Here is a 20,480-nt window from a genome sequence, read left to right as displayed (position 1 = left end):
CACCTCGATACATCAACTTGCGGTCTCTGCATGCAGAGCGCACGCAGCCTCGCACTGTTTTCGAGAAGTGGTCAGGGCACACGCTACGGGAGGACAGCAAGGAGCAAGGATGCCGTGGTCCTCGGGCGGCCACGGGGCCTGCTGCAACCCTTAAGAAACACACCATTTCGCACATCCTCCCCTGTTGCCTCTCCTGAAACCCCATCTTCTGGAGCAAAGTGCGTGCGGGGGTGTCACTCCCTCCCTTTCCCCCTTCTACCGGCAAAATGGGGCTCGCCCCTACCTCCCTGCCACCTCGCCCGCGGTGTGGGGGGGATTCCCGTGCCACCCTCTCCCCCGGGCCAGCCTGCTGCCTGCAGGGGGGTCTCCCCCTCCCCGTCTCCCCCACGTCTTCCACCGCCGGCGGAGGCTGCCGCCCGCCGCGCCGCGCCTCCGCGCCGCTCCCCCTGCCGCCGGCACTGCAGCACAGGCTGCGCTGCAGCGCCCAGCTCCATTCCGCCCCTCCTCCGGCCCGTCACGCTCGGCGGCACCTGCGGGAGGCTCCTGGCTCCCTCCCTCCTTCCCTCCTTCCCTCCGTCCCTCCCGCAGCATCACACCGCCAGCGGGAGGCAGGAGGCGGCGGGCAGCGAGAGGAGCCACCGGGAAGAACCGGTGAGTGGTGGTGATGCTCCGGGCAGCGGGACCGCTGCAGCTGCCGGGCAACTTTTCCTTCTCTATTTAATTTCATTTATTTTATTTTACTATTATTATTATTATTTTTTTTTTTTCTTTTCGCACGCTTGCGGCAGGGGAGGACTTCAACTTTTCCACAGGACGTAAGAGGGGGTTTACTTGCCTGCAAACTGGGACTGGGGGGAGCTCTGCTTTGGGCAGGTCGGGTGTTAAAGGGAGTGCGGGGATTCCTGAGTCTTCCTGGCTGCCGCTCACTTCAGCTGTATCCAGAGCTCTCTTGTTTTTTTTATTTTTAATTTTTTATTTATTTTTATTTTTATTTCATTTTATTTTTGCACAGAGACCTGGTCGCACAGATGTGAGGCTGTGTGAGTATCTCATCTCGGCTTTTTGAAGCTGAGTAACATATTAAGGCTAACACAACTTTTACACACTAGGGGAGCAGAAACCAGGGAGGTTTAGGTTTGCAGATACTCCAGATACTTGAAGAAAACAAGCCTGCAAATGTCCTAGTGGTAAGGATGGCAAGAAAAATCAAAGATGCAGGGGGTGAATAGAGATTCCAGCTCCTTTGGAAGCCAACTCTTTCTAAGATGTGTTTAGGAGGGAAGCGGGATGGTTTCAGGCTATGCAACAGAAAGGAAAAAAAGAAAAAAAGAAGAAAAAAAAAAGAAAAGAAATAGTTTGAGTGCTTTGGAAAACTATGTTCCTTTTTTTTACTGTAGGCTGCCTGTAAGGGTTGTGATTGACTACGCTGGGAAAATAGTTTAGCACTCAACACCCATAAGGGGAAAGGGGGAGGGCTCCCTTCCTTACAGCTTCAGGAAAGGAGTTTTCCAAAGCATACAAAGTTACTGCTTTTCTACCACTTTGGGGATTTAGATCCTGAGAGGTGTCCAGGCAGTACATGCAAAAGAAGCATGGAGTTTGTTTCTTGGACAAAATCTATACTGAAGTGCAGGTCCTGGAGTTAGGATGACTGATGGGATAGTGAGGGCTTTTGAGGGGGACTGCAGGGAAGAAGAGCCTGAGAGATACAAACAAAAGAAGAGCTAGTCTGGCAGTCTGAGCAGTGACAGGACACTCCAGGGACCTCAGGGCGAGGAGACACAGGGGTAATTGAGCATGGAGGGCAATGATGAGTCTTAGGTGCCTAAACTTGTGAAGCACTGTGGGTGCACAGTACATGGGGGCGAGAGTGGGAGCTGAGTCATGGGGCTGGGGTGGCCACAGCACATCTGTGCAAAAAGGGGGGGGCGAGAAGAGAAGGAAGAAATAAGGAAGATGCATATAAAATAGGCAGGGAGGAGGAAGATTGTCTCATCAAAAGATGTTGAGATCATCCAGAGTCTCCTCAGTGATTCATAGTATCCTGCTCTCCTTCCCGTAAAGAGCTAGGAGGCTGCTGAGTGTGTATCTCTGATAGGGATGGGGGGATTGCAGAGGTTAGTACAACACAAGGGAAACCTACACAGACAAACACAATTGATACTGCTGGTACTTGGGCTGCATTGCACTGCAGTGCAGGGAGCTCACAGCAGCCTTAGGAAAGAGGGGGAGAAGCTAAACTGATCTGTAGAGGTGGCACAAACCATGCCAAAGACTATTGAGAGAATTGTGGATAGTCTTAGAAGATGAACCATAAGGAGATTTTGGAAGGAAGTTCCTGATGAATTTACAATTAACCACAAAGGATTTCAAGAAAAACAAACAAACAAAACTAAAACCAAATAAAGTTCTCCAGTTAGAAACATTGTGAATGGTATCCTTACGTTGGAAGTGTTTTTCTTATGAGTTCTCTAAGGGAAAGAGCCCTGGTTTACTATGCCATATGTCCTTCTGAATTACTGAAGTTTTACAATGGATTTTCATTTCATGGATTGAGGACCTTGCAGGAAGGAAAACTATCATTATGATGGTTTGTATAATATTCATAATTTTCTCTGTAACTAAGCATTTTTTTCAGCATTTTCATAAAGAAGAAGGAACCATAATAAAGCGGAGACTCCATTCCTTCCCCCTCACCTAGTCATTTTCTGTAATTTTACTGAATGATAGCTTGCCTTAAACCATTTCAGTGATTATTTTGCATGTGTTTTCCTTCCTTCTTTTTTTTTTTTTTTTTTTTTTTTCTTTATTTCTTTCTTTAAACATCTGTTTTTGTAATGTGAGAACAGGAAACATTTCTTTTCTAAATTCCACAGGAATGTAGAATTCTCTAAAATATAGTCATAATATGTTCCAAGTGGACTTAAATGCATGTATTTGGAGGAAAGCTTACCATAGGCCAACTACTGACAAAAAGACAGTCTGTCAATTAGTGTTATTGACATACATGGTGCCTCCAAACATCTTTAAATGATGTTAAAGAAAGAAAGAAAGAGAGAGAGAGAGAGAGAAAGAAAGAAACCACACACAATGGTTCAATGTCTATATTTCTGAAGCTGTATTCCTATTTTTAATTCAATAAAGATGGCCCTGAATATCAGCGACGCAGACAAGACATAGGCTTTCTCTAATGGCAACTCGATGCAAAATCACATGTCTTTGCATTCTGGAAGAATAGATTGTTATTTCGCCAAATGAGGTCAAGACAAGTGTAAGACAAGTGTTCACTGATTCTATGTTTCAGAACTCTAGTTAATTTTTAATAATAGTAAAAGACTAGTAAAACACAAGAATGCTCTTTTTTTTTTTTTTTTTTTTTTTTTTTTTTTTTCTCCTCAGTTCCTAAGAGTATGCAAGAAAGATGTTTGCAACAAAGGAAGATCTCATGAAGCATTCAGTTATATGTGTAAAATACAGTGTTATCAGTGTTATCATAGGTGGTAATGTGAAATTTGTAACTGAGATTTTATGTACCTGTTTATTTACATAAGATTGCGTAAGTTGCTTGCACTAATGCATGACGTCAAATTAATTTTTAAAATGATGTGTCCAAAGCACAGAGGACAAATGTTTATCCACAGTAGTCCTGATTCTCCTTGTTAAAATTAGCGTGAATCACGTAGTAGATTTCAGTTGGAAACCGAATGAATCCAGCTATATAATAATATAATATGTGTTGTATGAAAATAGTATTAATGCATTTTACATCCTCAGATATATAAAAGTTGTTTTAGCCTCAGTGACAGATCACCTGGGCTGCATGTTGCTGTGAATCTTTGCAACCCGTATGCGTCACAGGATGCATATCAATGTGTGCTTAAACAAAAGCTCATCAATTAGATTAAATGTGTTTGCAAACCTATGATAGGGAACCCACAGCTGCTGCCACCGCCCTTGTATTATGTAGTGCATAATATTTTCATCTTAGAATAGATCAGCATCTTTTTAAAAGTGATACAGAGGGTTGAAGGGCTGAATTTAGAGCTTGTTTTCTTTTAAATGTTTTTAAGCAGCTAAATGAAAAAAAAATAATTGAAAGTGTGCTCAAAGTATTGACACCAGTAAGAAAACAGATATTTAAATTTCACTTCAAAATTAGCAGTGTTTAAGTCTTGAATTAAATGTGATAGATTCTCTATTATCTGCATTACAAAACATGATTGACCTTTTTTTTTTTTTTTTCTCATATTCTCATAGCTGCAAAAACAACTGTAACAGGCTTTTAATTTACCCTTGATTTTGTGTATCACTATGTTGTTCTTTCAGAGACATTCCAAACATGCAAAGTAACTATTCTCCTGTAAATACATAGGTTGGCAGCCTGTGATGCGCTAGTCAGGCTTGGTCTCAAAATACCATTTTTGTGTCAGTGAGAGATAAATATGTACACATTTAATACCATCAAAAGCTGATTTCTTTAGTATTATTGAAATGTTCAATTTCTAAAAAAAATTAAAAATAAAAAAAAAACAGGGTAAAGCAACATAAAACATGTAATTTCCTTCTCTGTGATTTGAACTCTCAGTCAACTTCCCCACCAAGAGAGGCTACTAAATGTTTAAACGCTGCAGGCATAAAAGTTGAGTTCCTTATGGCGTAATACAGTTTACTAATTAAGATATTGTAATACTGTTTCATTCCCAAGACTGGACCCTTACCTTTGTCTGCATTTCTGCAACGCATCTGCTGTCAACGAAGCCTTGATACTGGTCAATAAAACATCAGATTTTCATGATTAGATGGGCATTCCTTCCAACTGAACTAAAAATGCACAATAGCAAAAACATGAATAATACCTTACATATCATGTTGCCATTCTAGTATGCAGGGCATATAGCTCCATATTGATCTGAGATTCATGAAAAATATGGTGTTGCTGCAGCTTCATGTTAGTTTGCCAGAAGCAAGATATTTTTAAAACAAAGCATCATCCCTGTAGCTGGCTATCTCCTTATTAGCAGACTGTTTTTGTGGTCATGGACCTGTGGTCTAGTTATGTGCTTTGCTCTAGGACAGGTGTCTGTGTCTCATAAGCACATGTAGGTTTTTGACTGAAAATACAAGTTACAATGAATGCAGTTGGTAGTAGCACTAAACCATCCTATATTCTTTTTTCCCCATTAATACCAATACAAGTTGTATGTAGGGAAGAGTTCTGGGAAACACATTGTGGAAGCTGATTATTTAGAAATACAGGTAACCATGAATCCCAGAGGTGACTTTGCTTGCAGCATGTTATATTGCCTCTGGGTCTTTAAGTGGCACCATTTTCATGCCATGTAAAGCTGGAGGACAAACTTTCCTTTCTGTAAGAGCAACAGTGCTCCCAAAGAGCTGTTTTTGGTGACTGTATTTCCCCCATGTCAGCCAGACATTGCTGCAGCCTTACAAAATAAGTGGTCCTCCCAGCCACTCCTAAGGCAAAGAAATGGGTGTTTCCTTGGAACAACGCTTCAAGCTGGAAGTCGCTGCTTTCTGACGTAGGTTTCTGTTGTTTCTTTTTTATCTAGATGGGTTCTTTTAATCCTGCTTCTTTGTCAACTGACTGTATGTCTCGGATCCCTGTTTTTAAAAACAGGACCAAATTCATATTTATTTTCATTAAGAAACAAGGCACTTGAAAATTCCATCACAAAATATATCCAAGCACTACTAACAATAAAGATAAGATCAACAGTATATTTTTTTGTTTCCTGATCATGTTAAAAGATCCCTGAAGGGCCTTTGTAATTTCTTTTTTGTGTAGATATGAAGGAAACAGATGCTATTTTGATTTTTGCTTTTTAACACTCATCCAAAGTAATTTGTTTGGTACAGATTATAGAAGATCCGATAGCACAGGCTTGTTAGCTCTCTTTGAGGGGATTTATGGATCTCTGAATGATTGGGGTGCTTCTTTGCAAGGCAGGCTTTGTTGGTCCTGAAAAGGAAAGGTAAGATGAAGTATTGCAATGGTCTCCTGTGGTTATAGAAAATGCATGTACTTTACTTTACAGAGCAAAGTTCTCTCTCTCTCTCTCCGTGTTTTTTGTTTTGTTTTGTTTTTTCCCTGTTTTTAATCAACATATTAAATTCTAAATGCAGTGGGTAAATGCACCTAAAGTCAATGTTAAAGTCACATGTCCTGGCCGTCTACTTATCGTATCAGCATATAGATATGCAAGTGATGATGACTTTTGCTTTTGGACAATATCGTGGGTGTCTAGACATCAGCTCTCATGACCTGGACTCACTGTCTTTCTTGAAGTGTAGCTGGTCCACAGGCTGCTGCTAACACCAGATTCACTTATCTTTATAGCATTCATTCTCAGTGCATGAGCAACATCTGATTTTCAAGTAACTTAGCAGTTATTTCCTTTCAGTTTTCTTAAAAAAAAATAAGCTCTGATGATAGGGAGAGCATCAAAGAAAACTGCACATAATGATGTCAGACAAATGACCAATACTCTCATTACTGGGTCTGGAAATCTTGTAACTGTGATCTGTTCAGGATAAAACAACAACATTAACAAAGAAGGAGTATTAAGGCTTATGAAAGCCTCTGCTATGCATATGGAGCCTGTCTTTCTTTCCATCTGTATGGCTTCTCATCACTGGCTGCAGAATACTATAAATGAAACAAAGATGTTTACAATAGCTGGTTTCTGTTGCAGTCTAGTACATCAGTACGATGCTCTGAATGAATCACAAACATGACTGAGATCATCGTACATTGTGGACTGGGATGCAGGTAGATTACCCTTCATTCAAACCTATTTTAACATTTGCAAGAGATTTTCTGCACAGTACTACTACAAACAAACAATGGAGTAATTCACATCTGAAGGGACTCCTTGTGGTCATTTTGTCCAGCCTACTTCTAAAAGCAGCGGCAACTTTTATAGTTAGATAAAGTTTCTCAGGGCATGTCCAGTCAAGTTTGTGTATCTCCTGGAATGAGAAACCCAGAGCTTTCTGTGCAGCTGTTCCAATTCTTTACCACCTTCACTGTGAATTTCATTTCTATTACAAAGTGGCAGTGGTGAGAGAAGCATAATTTTCTGTACTAATATTGATGTAATTTTAAAGCAGAAGGGAATAATTATTGCTGGTGAAGCTGTTGATAATACATCCTGGAGCATTGTTATCCTTCATCACCATAAGGTTCACAATAGCAGTCTAAGTTAAACTCGGGTCCATTTTGTCATAATACTGGCATTGGCAAAGAGAGACCTTTAATTTTTCTTCTAGAAAACATTTTCTCTCTTACAAAGATGTTATTGTGCTTGATTTTTGGAGTGTATTAATCCATGCAAAATATTTTGGGACATATAATACTGAATGCCTGTAAACAGCATGAAGAGAAGTGTGCTAACAAGTGCGTATAAGGGCTCAGTGTCAGTTTCCAAAGATGTCCTCTACAGCTGTTTGCATCTCAGTTGTGAGAGGAGGAAAACAATATGAAGTTATTACAATTCTATGTACATACATTTATTCACTAACTTAAGCCCCGACATACACCTCAGAAATTCCAACAAGCTGAACAAAATGACATTCTGTGTGAGTTTGGCTCAGAATCTGTCAGTATAGAGATTTTGTTGGATAAAAAGAGCTGTATAAATTAGTGATACTTTTTCTCTGGTAATTATTTTCTCTTTGATCCTAAATAATGTCTTAACTACTTTGAGAATTAATCATTTGACCAGAAAATGTATATCCTCCTAATATTCCATACACTAAGAGATACTTAAAACTTGCATTTAAACAGAATTTACATGGTTAGCCATTGCAGATATTGTCATGTTCGTAGTCACAGAAAAACTCAGATGGGTGTGTTTCTCAGTACAATAAATAATAAATAATAAAAAACCACATTGTGTCTATGGGTCTGTATTATAAAAACTTATAAAAGTTATTGCAGCTTTAAAGAGGAAACAATATGCTTTCTATATGTCCCTTTTTATCCTTTTGTATCTGTTTATTACATCTAAAAGAATAAAGTTGAAAATGACCAAAAGAAGAATGAACTTTAGAGGAATTAAAAACCTTTTCCTGTATATTTTATTATTTGTGCACTATTCATATATAGCTATTTTCACAGAAATCTTGTAATTTAGAAACATTCTGCATTCACAAAGATCTGAAGTAAATGTAGGAGAAAAGCATTAAAAAAAAAAAAGTGATATATTGGCAATCACTTTCAAATGTTTTTAAAAACAGAATCATAGAATCATAGAATATTGTTCTCATGGATGACATACCTTTTGTCCCATTTGCCATGATAGTCTCATGTGGCCTTATTAGAATTTATGAGGTGTTACTCCTTTTGCTTGCATAATATGACTATTTCTAGGTACACTTTTTACACTTTTCCATATAGCATAATCACTACACAGATTGAGTAGTGGAAAGAATAAAAGTTTTGTACCATAGCAGTCATTTTTTAAATTTAAGAATACACAATGTAAAGAAGGAATTTCATTTGATTTGTACATTTTTATATGTCGTTACTGTGTAAAAAAAAAAAAAAAAAAAAAAGAAAATATCAAGTCAAATCACTCTGACTTAAAGAAAATGCAGCTTTTGTAAGTGCACAACATTCAAATTTTTAAATGAATTGAGATGTCCACATTTGCATAAAGAGGGAATGGTTCCTATGGTTGACAACAAGTGAAACATATTTCATTCATAATACATTCTTTGGTGTTCTAAACTATCAAATGAGTTTCTGATTAAGATACCAGTACTTGAACATCTTAAACCAAACGATAGCAAATACACAGAGATTAAAAGACAATTGCATCGGCGTTGTTCTCTGTGTTTGCTCAGATAAAGTACAAGGCCAGAAAAAATAAATATACCAATCATCCAAACATAGTTTAGGAACCAATATAAAATAACATGGGTGTTAATCAGCTAAAATGAGTCCTTGTGAAAGAACATTATTTATCTGGCCCTATGTGGAAACAGAGTAAAACATGCTTCTACCTTGAGAAACTTAATCACTAAAATCAAAATCAACAAAGCATAAACATCTCCTACGTTATGTGCTGCAGTTACAGCTTGGCTATTGGTTCTCTGGCCATGCAGTTGTCTGTTCATGGAGAAAACCACTGTTCAAGATGTGTTCAATGTGCTATTTAATATTAGTCTATAAACAACCCTAACACTAGGGTATTGGACAGCTCACATCTTTCCCTGGTTTTGACTGGGATAGAGTAAATTTTCTTCCTTGTATCTGTACAACACTGTGCTTAGGATGAGAATAATGTTGCTAACATGCTGATGTTTCAGTTGTTGCTGAGAAGTCAAGGACTTCTCAGCTTCTCATGCCCTGCCAGTGACGAGGCTGGGGGTATACAAATTGCTGGGAGGGAGACACAGCCAGGACAGCTGGCCCAAACCATATGGCATCACGCTGTAGCATAAAATAGAGGGAATTGGCTGGGGAGGCTTCTGTTGCTTGCGGACCGGCTGAGCATCGTCAGCTGATGATAAGCTGATGGTATTCTGCATCTCTAATTTTTCGTCCCCTTCTTTAAACTGTCTTTATCTCGGAGATTAAAGGATAATGACATGTATCCTTTCTCTTTCTCTTTCTCTCTTTCTCTTTCTCTTTCTCTTTCTCTTGCTCTTGCTCTTGCTCTTGCTCTTGCTCTTGCTCTTGCTCTTGCTCTTGCTCTTCTCTTTTCTCTCTTCTTTTTTTTTTTTTTTTTTTTTCTTCTTCAATTCTATCCCCTATCCCACTGCAGGAATGAGGGGTGAGCCTTTGTAGTGCTTAGCTTCTCACTGGGTTAAACCACAATACCCCTTCCAGGAAGTTTTATTTGGAGTGCTGATTTATTTTGGACTGACTAACTTTGTAGAAATAGTGAGACTCCCCAGAAATTCTCTGGTTCACATTTGTTTAGCATTTAAAATTGCACATTGCACTTTAATTCTGTTGTAAAACAGCGTTATAATCTAGATTAGAAAATGGAAGAACTTTAACAATTTTCTGAGACATCTTTTAAATGAAGTGACTAAGGAGCAATTCAATAATAACCCATGTTGGTGCCTTTTATTGTACTAAAGCCTTTCTTTGGCTTATCAGTCACTTTAGAAAATATTAAGGTAGTCATACCTTTGACTTTTCAGTATTTGTGTAATTTCAGGAAATCTTGCTCAAATCCCTTTCTGGGACTGCAATTCATAAAAACAACAACAACAACAACAACAACAACAACAAAAACTCTGAGTAATTGTTATTTCTCATATTTGTTTCTCTATTTTGCTGAATTCTATTCTCTTTATAAGGAGAACTGAATTGCCACTTGTGTGATGCTCCTTTTCTGACATGGAAAACTTTCTATGACTTTGTAATAACTTACAAATGATACATATAATCTATAAAGTACTTGGACAATCTTACCATCTGAGATACAGTGAAGATTGTTGTAGAGATGATACATAAGTGTTAGTAATACTGATGACAAACTTTGCACCTAGTAGGGTTTCTGTTTAACCTCCACTCCTCCCTCCCTCCCTCCCTCCCTCCCTCCCTCCCTCCCTCCCTCTCTTTCTTTCTTTCTTTCTTTCTTTCTTTCTTTCTTTCTTTCTTTCTTTCTTTCTTTCTTTCTTTCTTTCTTTCTTTCTTTCTTTCTTTCTTTCTTTCTCTTTCTTTCTTTCTTTCTTTCTTTCTTTCTTTCTTTCTTTCTTTCTTTCTTTCTTTCTTTCTTTCTTTCTTTCTTTCTTTATCCTTCATATGTTCTTGCAGCATAATATAGAAATTTCCTTGTTGTGACCAGCTCTACAAAGTAATTAAGTAGAATGGCACTCTGTATAGAGAAAATATTTCTTCCAGGGGAATTAGGCATCTCTGAGAAGAACAAATGCTTGCTAATTTTTGTATTTATAGTAACAAATGTGTTTGGTGAATCCCTGCTCTATAGTCCAGAGGAAGCAAAGCTATTTCCATTATTTGAGAAACTGTTGTACAAAGTCTTTCAAACTGTCAGTGTTGTGACTTCTCTCAAAGTAAATGTTCCTTATAGAAATCACCAAAATAATTTTACTCAGTATATTTGCTGACACATGAATAGCTTAATGGCGTGAGCTGATAAGTATTAATATCCCACTTAATGTTTTAAGGGATATGTGTTATTTTGGTAGGATAGGAATAAAATGTTTGCTGACTGTTCTAGGCTCTTCTAGAGCTTAGTCCATCTTGGTCTTTCAGAAAAGAACTGCAATGTCCACACAATGAAGAAACACACTGACAGAAACACACATTTGTTTAAGTATGAAACTCAATTTTATTTAATAATCTGAAACAGTTGAACTAAAAAATCTGTGTTGCCATTGATCTTCAATACTTTAGTAATGTGTATTTTTAATTAGGAAACCTTTTAGTTCACTAAAACTTTCCAAGAATTTGTGTGGCATAACTGGAGTATGGTGGATGCAATGGGAACTGTGGATGTACTTCATAACAGCTTTGTAAATATCAAGAATTGTTTTTTTAAAGATCCAGGCAAGTGTCAAAAGCACAATTAAAAAACACTCTTACCTGTTGGTTTAGTAGTTCTGTAACAACACAGAGTGGAAGGATTATATACTATGGCTGTGAATTTTGCTGTTGAGTGGAGGTCAGGAGGTAAAGTGTACATGCAGTGGGCAGAAAAAGTATGTTGATTCAAATGCCTGTAAAATTTTGAATTAAATTAAAAGCTGCCTTTCCTTTACAGGAATGCCCCTTGTTCTCAGGGTGCAAGCACAGAGTATTGACCCAGCATTACTATTTGCATTAGTATATAATTATTTTTTTTTCAGTGGAGGCTAATACACATGCATTCAAGGAGCTGAGCACTTAATCAATGTGATGTATATCCTGAGGCCACCGAAATGTGATGCTTTTAAAAGCTAATTGTAGGCTATAATCAAGAACTAATTGGGTGATGAAGCAAGATTTTTTTTTTTAATTTCTTTGCTTATTAAATTTAAACATTTATGACATCTGATTGCTTTTTGTATGTGGTTTATTGTTTTTGTTGTTGCTTTCTGAAAAGGAAAAATTACTTTTAGAGCTTGGTTGCTGCGTTTCAGTGGGACTTAATTTGTTTATTTTGCCTAAATTAAAGTTATGCATCTATACAAACACAGGTGAATTGTTTGTTCTTATACTCTCTACAGAATATTGAGTATATGCTCCTCCAGCCATGGAGTAGGTAAGAGTACTGCTTGCAGCAGGAAACCAATTTCCATTATTAGTCAGCTGGCACTGGTAGTGTATGAAACATTTTCTGTCTTTGAATCCAAAAAATTGATATCAGTCATCTAGGTGCCCTCTTGTGGGTGAGTGAGGGAGTCTTAATGTCTCTTTGGAATACTAAAAGTGATAATAATAGACCAAGCCTGAAAAGAAGAAAGATGGAAATACATTGGTATTAGTAATGTGGAGCATTTAAGTACTTTGCAGCCCAAGTGCTAGAGAAGACATCAGATGAGCCTGCCAAGTGTGACTAGTGGTACTTCAGTGTACTTTGAGAGTGTGTGTAATTGAGGTGTTGATAAGGAGATGGTCCACCTTATCTGTGGCATTCAGGAGACATTATTGATGTGGCACTGTTTCCTTGATTTACTGATACTAGCAATGTCTTTAGTTACACTGAAAGCACAAGTGAGCATGGTACCACTAGGCAGTCCTATATTTGAGTAACAGCTTGAGTCAGTATTGGTTTCATTCAAGGGCAGTATCAGTAAAAAGCCGAGGTGCAAAACAGGGATAGCAATTAATTGAGTTGGAGACAGAAACTCAAAGTAAATGTCTTCAGACTGCAGCTCAGCCAGGATGGTGGGTGCTTTACATTTTAGGTGTCAGAGAGCAAGAACATTGTGGCTATAAATCTAGCACAGATAAAAATAACTTGGTGAAAACCTTAGAGAAATTTGGGGAATGCATATGTTTTAGGGATTGAACCACTCTGAGGATGGATTTCAGGAAATTACCAGATAGTTTTTATTTTGTAACATGTATTCTGGGCACATGACAGGCACATTAGGTGCTCAAAATACTACTGATACTCCATTAAAAATAAAAAATAATAAAAAAAATGGAGGTAACATGAAAAAGCAAACAAGCCTGCTGTGTATTCTCTCTCCTAAATGTTTGTTTTATCTAATTATACTGAACCTTGCAGATTAGAAGGGAATCATTAAAATGACTGTCTACCTCTCTGTCTACCTAAGGTACTCCAGTGCACATTGCTATAATAATGATTCAACCAATTGAAGATTTATGACATCACCCCTTCCTGCCCTTGCTTTATATGTGATAGAATATCGTATGCTTTGATAATATTTCTAATAAGTTAGTTGAGTGGCAGCACAGGATATCAAACCCATAGTCCCCAAGTGCACCAGCTTCCCAGAGTTATTGTTCATTCAGCCTTCTGTTCTTTCAAGAGTTTCCTTTCAATTATGTTTTTCTCCTTATGTATTCACTTATAATTTAAAAAGGATGAATGTTTACAAATTCATAATCCCAGTTAATATTAAGGGTTATGCAGATTTTTTTTTTTTTTTTTTTTTTCTTACATGTTTTTAACATGTGCTCCTAGTAAATATTAAAGATATTAGTTCTATAAAAGGCGGTACATACTCTGTATAAATCCCAATGGTTTCATTGAGAGCATTTTAATTAGTTCTAATCCAGTCCCAAATGTTCACCATTATCATTCCTTGCAAACAGCCTTTTCAGACTTGAGGAGTGTGTTGCTGCTTTATGTGGCGGAAGAATGAGATCACAGACAGATAATAGAAGCTTGATGCTAAAACTGGCAGTTTGGCAGCAAAAATTGCAGCGTGTGTTCCCCATGTCTCGCCAGAAAGGAGAACTAAGGCAAAGTCTGTTTATAGACTAAATTTGCTACATATGCCAAAAGTGAGCTTTCTACTAGCCGTTCTGATAAGAACTATAATCAGCAATTACTAATGAAAAATATTGTCCTATTATCCAATGTTTGCCTTTATCTAGTTGTTACTGGAGATTTTGTGGATGGTCATTTTGGTCACAAGAAACTTCAGACATCATATATTTGAATATAAATTTCTGTATGTATATGGTACTTTTCAATCTTCTGGGGTTTAGAGAGGCCTACAGATTTTCCGAGAGAGATAGGGATCCCCTTGTTGAGAATTTGTGCCTGGAGGCAGTAGTATTAATACTTGCTCTTAGTGAACTTTGACTGTCTAAAGTGTGGTCTGCAAGTCAGGAACATACTCTGAGTCTCTGTGAGGACCCTGAGTGCCCCAGTAGACTTTGTTTGCCCTCCCATGTCTCACCCAGACAGCTCACTGAGGCAATGTCTGCTTAATCATCCCAGAGCTCCATTTAAACTCAGGCTTCAGTGTTTGTGATATCTACCAAGGTGCAGGAACCATGACGCTGCTCCAGGAATAAGGACGAGGCATAAGCCTGGGGGACCACAGGTCAGGCTGGGCAGCACCATGACTGGTGGGATATGGTGCCTGAGCAGGGTGAGGAGAGGTGGTGAGAACAAGTTTCCCATCAACAGACTGGTGCCTACCAGACAAGGTGAAGTTGTGTTACATCCAAGATCTGCCAAAGATGTCCAGTCTGCAATTCAGGATCAGCAGGGGCAGAAGAAAGGTAACGTCGCCTGTAGCTCAGGCACAGTTGGGGTGGCCAGGTCTGAGATCTCCTGAGCACATGTCAGAGGTTGTGAAATGAGTGTGTGGGGAGTCCCAGGTGAGGCTGTTCAGGGTCACTAAGGCCTATTGGGGCACTCAGGACTCTGCCAATTTATATGACCTAGTCAATTAAAACTCTCAGTCAGAAGAAGGAAAACCAATTACAAAGTAGAGAAACTGCAGGAAGATGGTCAGCTTTAGTTTTGGGTATCGAGTCTTTCAAGAACCAGACTAAGAATTAGGAAAAGAATAAATGAGAATATTGAAGATCTCAGTGATCAGAAGTGCTGCGCATGCCTTTAAAGCACACACAGAAAAATGTCAGGTGTCATTGTGCTTTAAAATAAAATAAAAATGGTTCCACATGGCAAAATTTATTTCTGAGATGCTTCAGCTCACCACGCCTTGTTGTTGTGAGTAGTTAAACACAAGGAACAGAAAATTTTTCAGTCTACTTTCCAAATAACCTGAAGGAAACTTAATGAAATTAAAAATATATATATCTACCAGCTCTCCTATCTTTATTTTCTGCCTACTCTATGCTTTAAGTGACAGAGCACTGTGTTTGTTCAGTTGTGCTGTCCACCTCTACATATACCACCCAAGGGGAGAAAGCCACACTGAGGTAGAGTTCTGATTACATAATGCACTCTAAGATGCAGATAGATCTTGTTTTAACAGGGGTATAGGTTGCAGAATCTGTTTACAAGAATTTTTTTTAAAAAAAATTTACAAGAAGGGCCGGAGGGCTGACCCGGGGAACTACAGGCCTGTCAGTTTGACCTCAGTGCCAGGGAAGCTCATGGAGCAGATCCTCTTGGTAGTCATCACGCGGCACTTGAAGGGCAAGCAGGCGATCAGGCCCAGTCAGCATGGGTTTATGGAAGGCAGATCCTGCTTGACGAACCTGATCTCCTTCTATGACAAAGTGACGCGCTGGGTGGACGAGGGAAAGGCTGTGGATGTGGTCTACCTTGACTTCAGCAAGGCTTTTGACACTGTCTCCCACAGCATTCTCCTCAAGAAACTGGCTGCTCTTGGCTTGGACTGGCGCACGCTTCGTTGGGTTAAAAACTGGCTGGATAGCCGGGCCCAAAGAGTCGTGGTGAATGGAGTCAAGTCCAGTTGGAGGCCAGTCACTAGTGGCGTCCCCCAGGGCTCGGTGCTGGGGCCGGTCCTCTTCAACATCTTCATCAATGATCTGGACGAGGGCATTGAGTGCACCCTCAGTAAATTTGCAGATGACACCAAGTTAGGTGCGTGTGTCGATCTGCTCGAGGGTATGAAGGCTCTGCAGGAGGATCTGGATAGGCTACACCGATGGGCTGAGGTCAACTGCATGAAGTTTAACAAGGCCAAGTGCCGGGTCCTGCACCTGGGGCGCAATAACCCCAAGCAGAACTACAGGCTGGGAGATGAGTGGTTGGAGAGCTGCCAGGCAGAGAAGGACCTGGGAGTGATGGTGGACAGTCAGCTGAATATGAGCCAGCAGTGTGCTCAGGTGGCCAAGAAGGCCAACGACATCCTGGCTTGTATCAGAAACAGTGTGACCAGCAGGGCTAGGGAGGTGATCGTCCCCCTGTACTCGGCTCTGGTGAGGCCGCACCTCGAGTACTGTGTTCAGTTTTGGGCCCCTCGCTACAAGAAGGACATTGAGGTGCTTGAGCGGGTCCAGAGAAGGGCGACGAAGCTGGTGAGGGGCCTGGAGAACAAGTCCTACGAGGAGCGGCTGAGGGAGCTGGGCTTGTTCAGCCTGGAGAAGAGGAGGCTCAGGGGCAACCTTATCGCTCTCTACAGATACCTTAAAGGAGGCTGTAAAGAGGTGGGGGTTGGCCTGTTCTCCCACGTGCCTGGTGACAGGACGAGGGGGAACGGGCTAAAGTTGCGCCAGGGGAGTTTTAGGTTAGATGTTAGGAAGAGCTTCTTTACTGAAAGGATTGTGAGGCATTGGAACAGGCTGCCCAGGGAGGTGGTGGAGTCACCATCCCTGGAAGTCTTCAAAAGACGTTTAGATGTAGAGCTTAGGGATATGGTTTAGTGGGGACTGTTAGTGTTAGGTCAGAGGTTGGACTCGATGATCTTGAGGTCTCTTCCAACCTAGAAATTCTGTGTGATTCTGTGTGAATCTGGAAAGCTAGGGACTACTGCCTTCCCAGTATAGAGTGTGTTCCTCGGTCCTTTATTTTACTCTTCCTGTGCTCACTTCTGGCCCATAATCAAGACTACAAAATAAAGGCTTATGATGTTTAGTGAACCAGGTAGGGATATAAAGTATAAGCTCTAAAATATTAAATCTGCAAGTTAATGGAAGCTATACATCTACAAACAGCTAGATTAACTATTTACTTTAGGACTTAATTTTTCCTGTAGTTGATGAAAAATTGCATGTGCTATATGGCACATGTGTACTGTGCAACTTGCAATAATAGTGTGGTTCAGGTTAACTAACTGAACAGACCTAATTAAACATGTTCTTAGAAGATGATCCATTTTCAATGTGGGTAAAATCTGAGTTTATCAGAATCTTTCGGAAGTCTTTATTTTCCACAGTGGACTGCAATAATGTAAACAATTTGTATAATTACAAATCAGTGAAGCTTAAAATTATGTGAATAGATTTTTAGTAGCAACACTTTTTTGTCAGCGTTATAGAGAACTTGTTATTTCTTGTCTGAAGGTTAAGACCAGGAAGCCAATGAGTCAGACTTAATTGTAAAAGATTTTCCACCTGAAACTGTTAAATTTTCCCCCAGGGAGAGGTAAAATTTTATGACTGTATGAAATCACTTTTTTTCAATGCAATGGTACTACTACACTATTTAGATAGCACTTTCCATAATCTTTAATGTCTGAGGTACATCTGAAGCATCTCTGATGTACCTTACTGCAATCATGGGCTTTTAATACACAATTTACTGGTTTTCATTAGCTCACAGGCTAAAGGTAACTTTTTGAAAAATGTTCTTTTTGAAAAATGTTCTTTTCATTTTCTTTGATGAAAACGTTCTTTTCATCACAAAGGTTTTCTGATAATGACCTTAGAAAGAAACATCCTAAGTCTCAGTCTGATCTTTGGAAGTGTCTTTAAAGGCTTTTTATTTACAATGTTCTGTGTTTACCTTTAAAAATAAAGTGTTGAAGGAACAGGAAGCTAACTGTTGGTTTGCCTGGAGAGGGCTTCATTTACTCAAACAGAAAAACAATGGATGCATCTTCTGCTTTGTGTTGATTTACTTTCATCGGGTTTCCTTTCTTACATATATTTTTTTATGTTTATTACACATATAGTCACTTCCCAGAAAGACTACTGATATGTATTATGCTGTGAATAGTGAGAATTAAACATTTTGGGGAACAATATGATTTCTTGTTAGTTTATGCTTGCAATACTTGTGTCATTTATGGTAATTTACAAATGTTTTCCTACCACAGCAATTAAATCCTTTATGCAGAGATTTGCTGACAGTACAAGTAATACAGACAGTTTGCAGACATTGGAATCAAATTTTAAAATGACTGATGCTTTTATATTTTACTTTACATTATGAAACAAACTAATCACATACGGTAATGTTGCCATTATTTGTCTTGAATTGTAGCATTTGCTTTGGGAATAATATTGTTAACTCCTTCCAGTCAGTCTGCTGGTTAATTTCTTTCTGTGTTTGTTTGACATACATCAATGATATTTTCTGTGTCATTTTTTATTTTTTGCCATTTGAATATCAGCTTAAGATGTTACAGTAAAAACAGTGCATGTGACAGAGTAGCCAGCCGAAATACAGGAAACAGTCCTAGGAAAACCCTGAAATGAACAAGATTAAATATGAGAGGTTACTGTACATTATTTAGAATATGTACAGTTTAGGTTTTTCAACCAAAGAATTTACAAAGTATCTTATTATTTAAAAGAAACAGAGGAAAACTAAGGTGGGTGTGAAACCAAATTACTTTGCAGAAGAAATTTAGCAGTCTTGCTTGTACTTGCAAAAAAATGTTTGGGAAGAACTTAGGCATGCAAGCTATTTTTAAAATAAAATAATCTGTTCAGTAACCTCCTTCCTTTCTTTCAGGTATATTTGCTGTTTTAGACCTAAGAGTCTAGCAAGTAAGATAACAATCTGTAATGCTCCCATCAACATGTTAGAATTACTATTAGAAATGGTATGAAAATGATGAAAAAGATGACATTTTAAGACATTATCAACTTTTAATTATTTCAGATTTTAAATCAAGTTAAAAGTATACAAGCTTTGAAATTGAATTCATACTGAAATATACAGGAAAAAAAAACGCTATTTACAAATGTATTTTTTAAGCACTAAAAATGCATTTTGCCAAGGTACCTGTTAGCTGTATATTATCAGACTTTTTTTTTTTTGTTCATTGCAATCCTCTATGAATGTTCTTCATGTCATTCCTGATCATAGCTGATTTCCCATATTGATGAATCACCATGTCACAGGCTCTGAAAGTCATTGTTACTTTTTATGTGCAAGTACACTTCTTACCAACTGTGCTTTTTTTTTTTTTTTTCATAATGATCTGTGCCTGATGTTTTCAGATTTTTCCTCCATAGGTAGGTAGTTTACTGTTTTAATTTTGATTTGGAATTGTATGCCACCAGCAAGTGTGCAGAATAACACAAAGAAGAAATAATCTACTATTCAAAGAGAAATGGGGGACACTACCACATATTCATTTTAAGACATTTTGATACCCACCCATGTCAAGTAGAGCAAGTGACCCAACTTTTCTGTCTCTTCTCTCAGTTTTCACTACTTCAAAGCAAGAAAGAGAAAATAAATGATTAAATATTCTGTATTTGATTAATTAGTTTGTCTAAGGTATTCATCTAAAAGTAAATTCTTTTGTTTCTTAACATTTATAGTCTAAAGCATTTGTTACATACTATATACCATATTGTATATCCTAATCCATTTTCAACAGCTATGCTTACTAGCTAGCTTACTAGAGGCTATATGCCATCTAATTTTGCTTTTGGAAACAGAGCTAAAGTAGTAGGTATGTTCAACCAAACTGAAATCACCAGAGATCAATCTTTTGAACTACAGCAAAATCATAATAATGTTGCTAGTCAAAGGCATGTGGCAGGGGAGTAGCAAATACCTGATACATATTTAATTACTCTTCAGATCTGATATCATTTCCAAATGCTTCTCCAAGACCAAATTAGTATAAAAACTGAAGATTGTTTTCATTTTCTTATAAAGACAATGATTGTTTAAGCAGTTTTAGCTAATCCTTTAGGCTTTGTGACCTCTTGGTATGTATGTGCTACCTACACATAGTATATATATAATATGTATTTATTCAGAGAAATATACATATCTATACATATGTATGTATGAAGGCTTTTTTTTTTTTTTTTTCCCCCCCTAGATTCACTGTAGCATTTCATTCTCTCCATCCAGGCTCATTTAATTTTACTATACAGCGGGAAATCTTCCTCTTTTTCCCTCTCATTATTTAGGTCAAATTGATGAATGCTCAGTTTCTCCTCAGATTCCCACAGCTGAAGCAGTAAAGCAGTATCCCACCAGAAAAGCATAGTATTTCATTCTTGCTTTTATTACTGGTCTGTTTTTAAGAGATATTTTGGCAAGAATACTGGATGAATACCAATAAAGAAATGGGCTTTCAATCACAGAAAACTATATAGAGAGCTTATCACTTTTTAAAAAATTATTATTATTATTATTTTCCCAGGCAGAGACAATGCAAACACC

The 20,480-nt window shown here is 38.3% G+C and overlaps 1 protein-coding gene across 2 annotated transcripts in view; it reads left to right on the top strand.

Moving 5' to 3' along the window:
• The first annotated feature begins 478 nt into the window (after nucleotides 1-478).
• The window catches only part of SV2C (synaptic vesicle glycoprotein 2C), a 106,821-nt gene continuing 86,819 nt past the window's right edge, over nucleotides 479-20,480 (top strand). Inside the window, exon 1 of one of the 2 annotated variants that reach the window (XM_068667216.1) lies at nucleotides 479-651. The gene's annotated coding sequence lies outside the window, so the exon portion shown is untranslated. Of the gene's footprint in view, nucleotides 652-673; nucleotides 816-20,480 lie in introns of those variants that run through there. The other variant, XM_068667217.1, reaches the window with a different exon arrangement.

The sequence above is a fragment of the Anas acuta genome, chromosome Z, assembly GCF_963932015.1.
Source record: "Anas acuta chromosome Z, bAnaAcu1.1, whole genome shotgun sequence".
Lineage (NCBI taxonomy): Eukaryota > Metazoa > Chordata > Aves > Anseriformes > Anatidae > Anas > Anas acuta.
The sequence above is the reverse complement of the archived record's forward strand: the minus strand, read 5'-3'. Positions and strand labels throughout refer to the sequence as shown.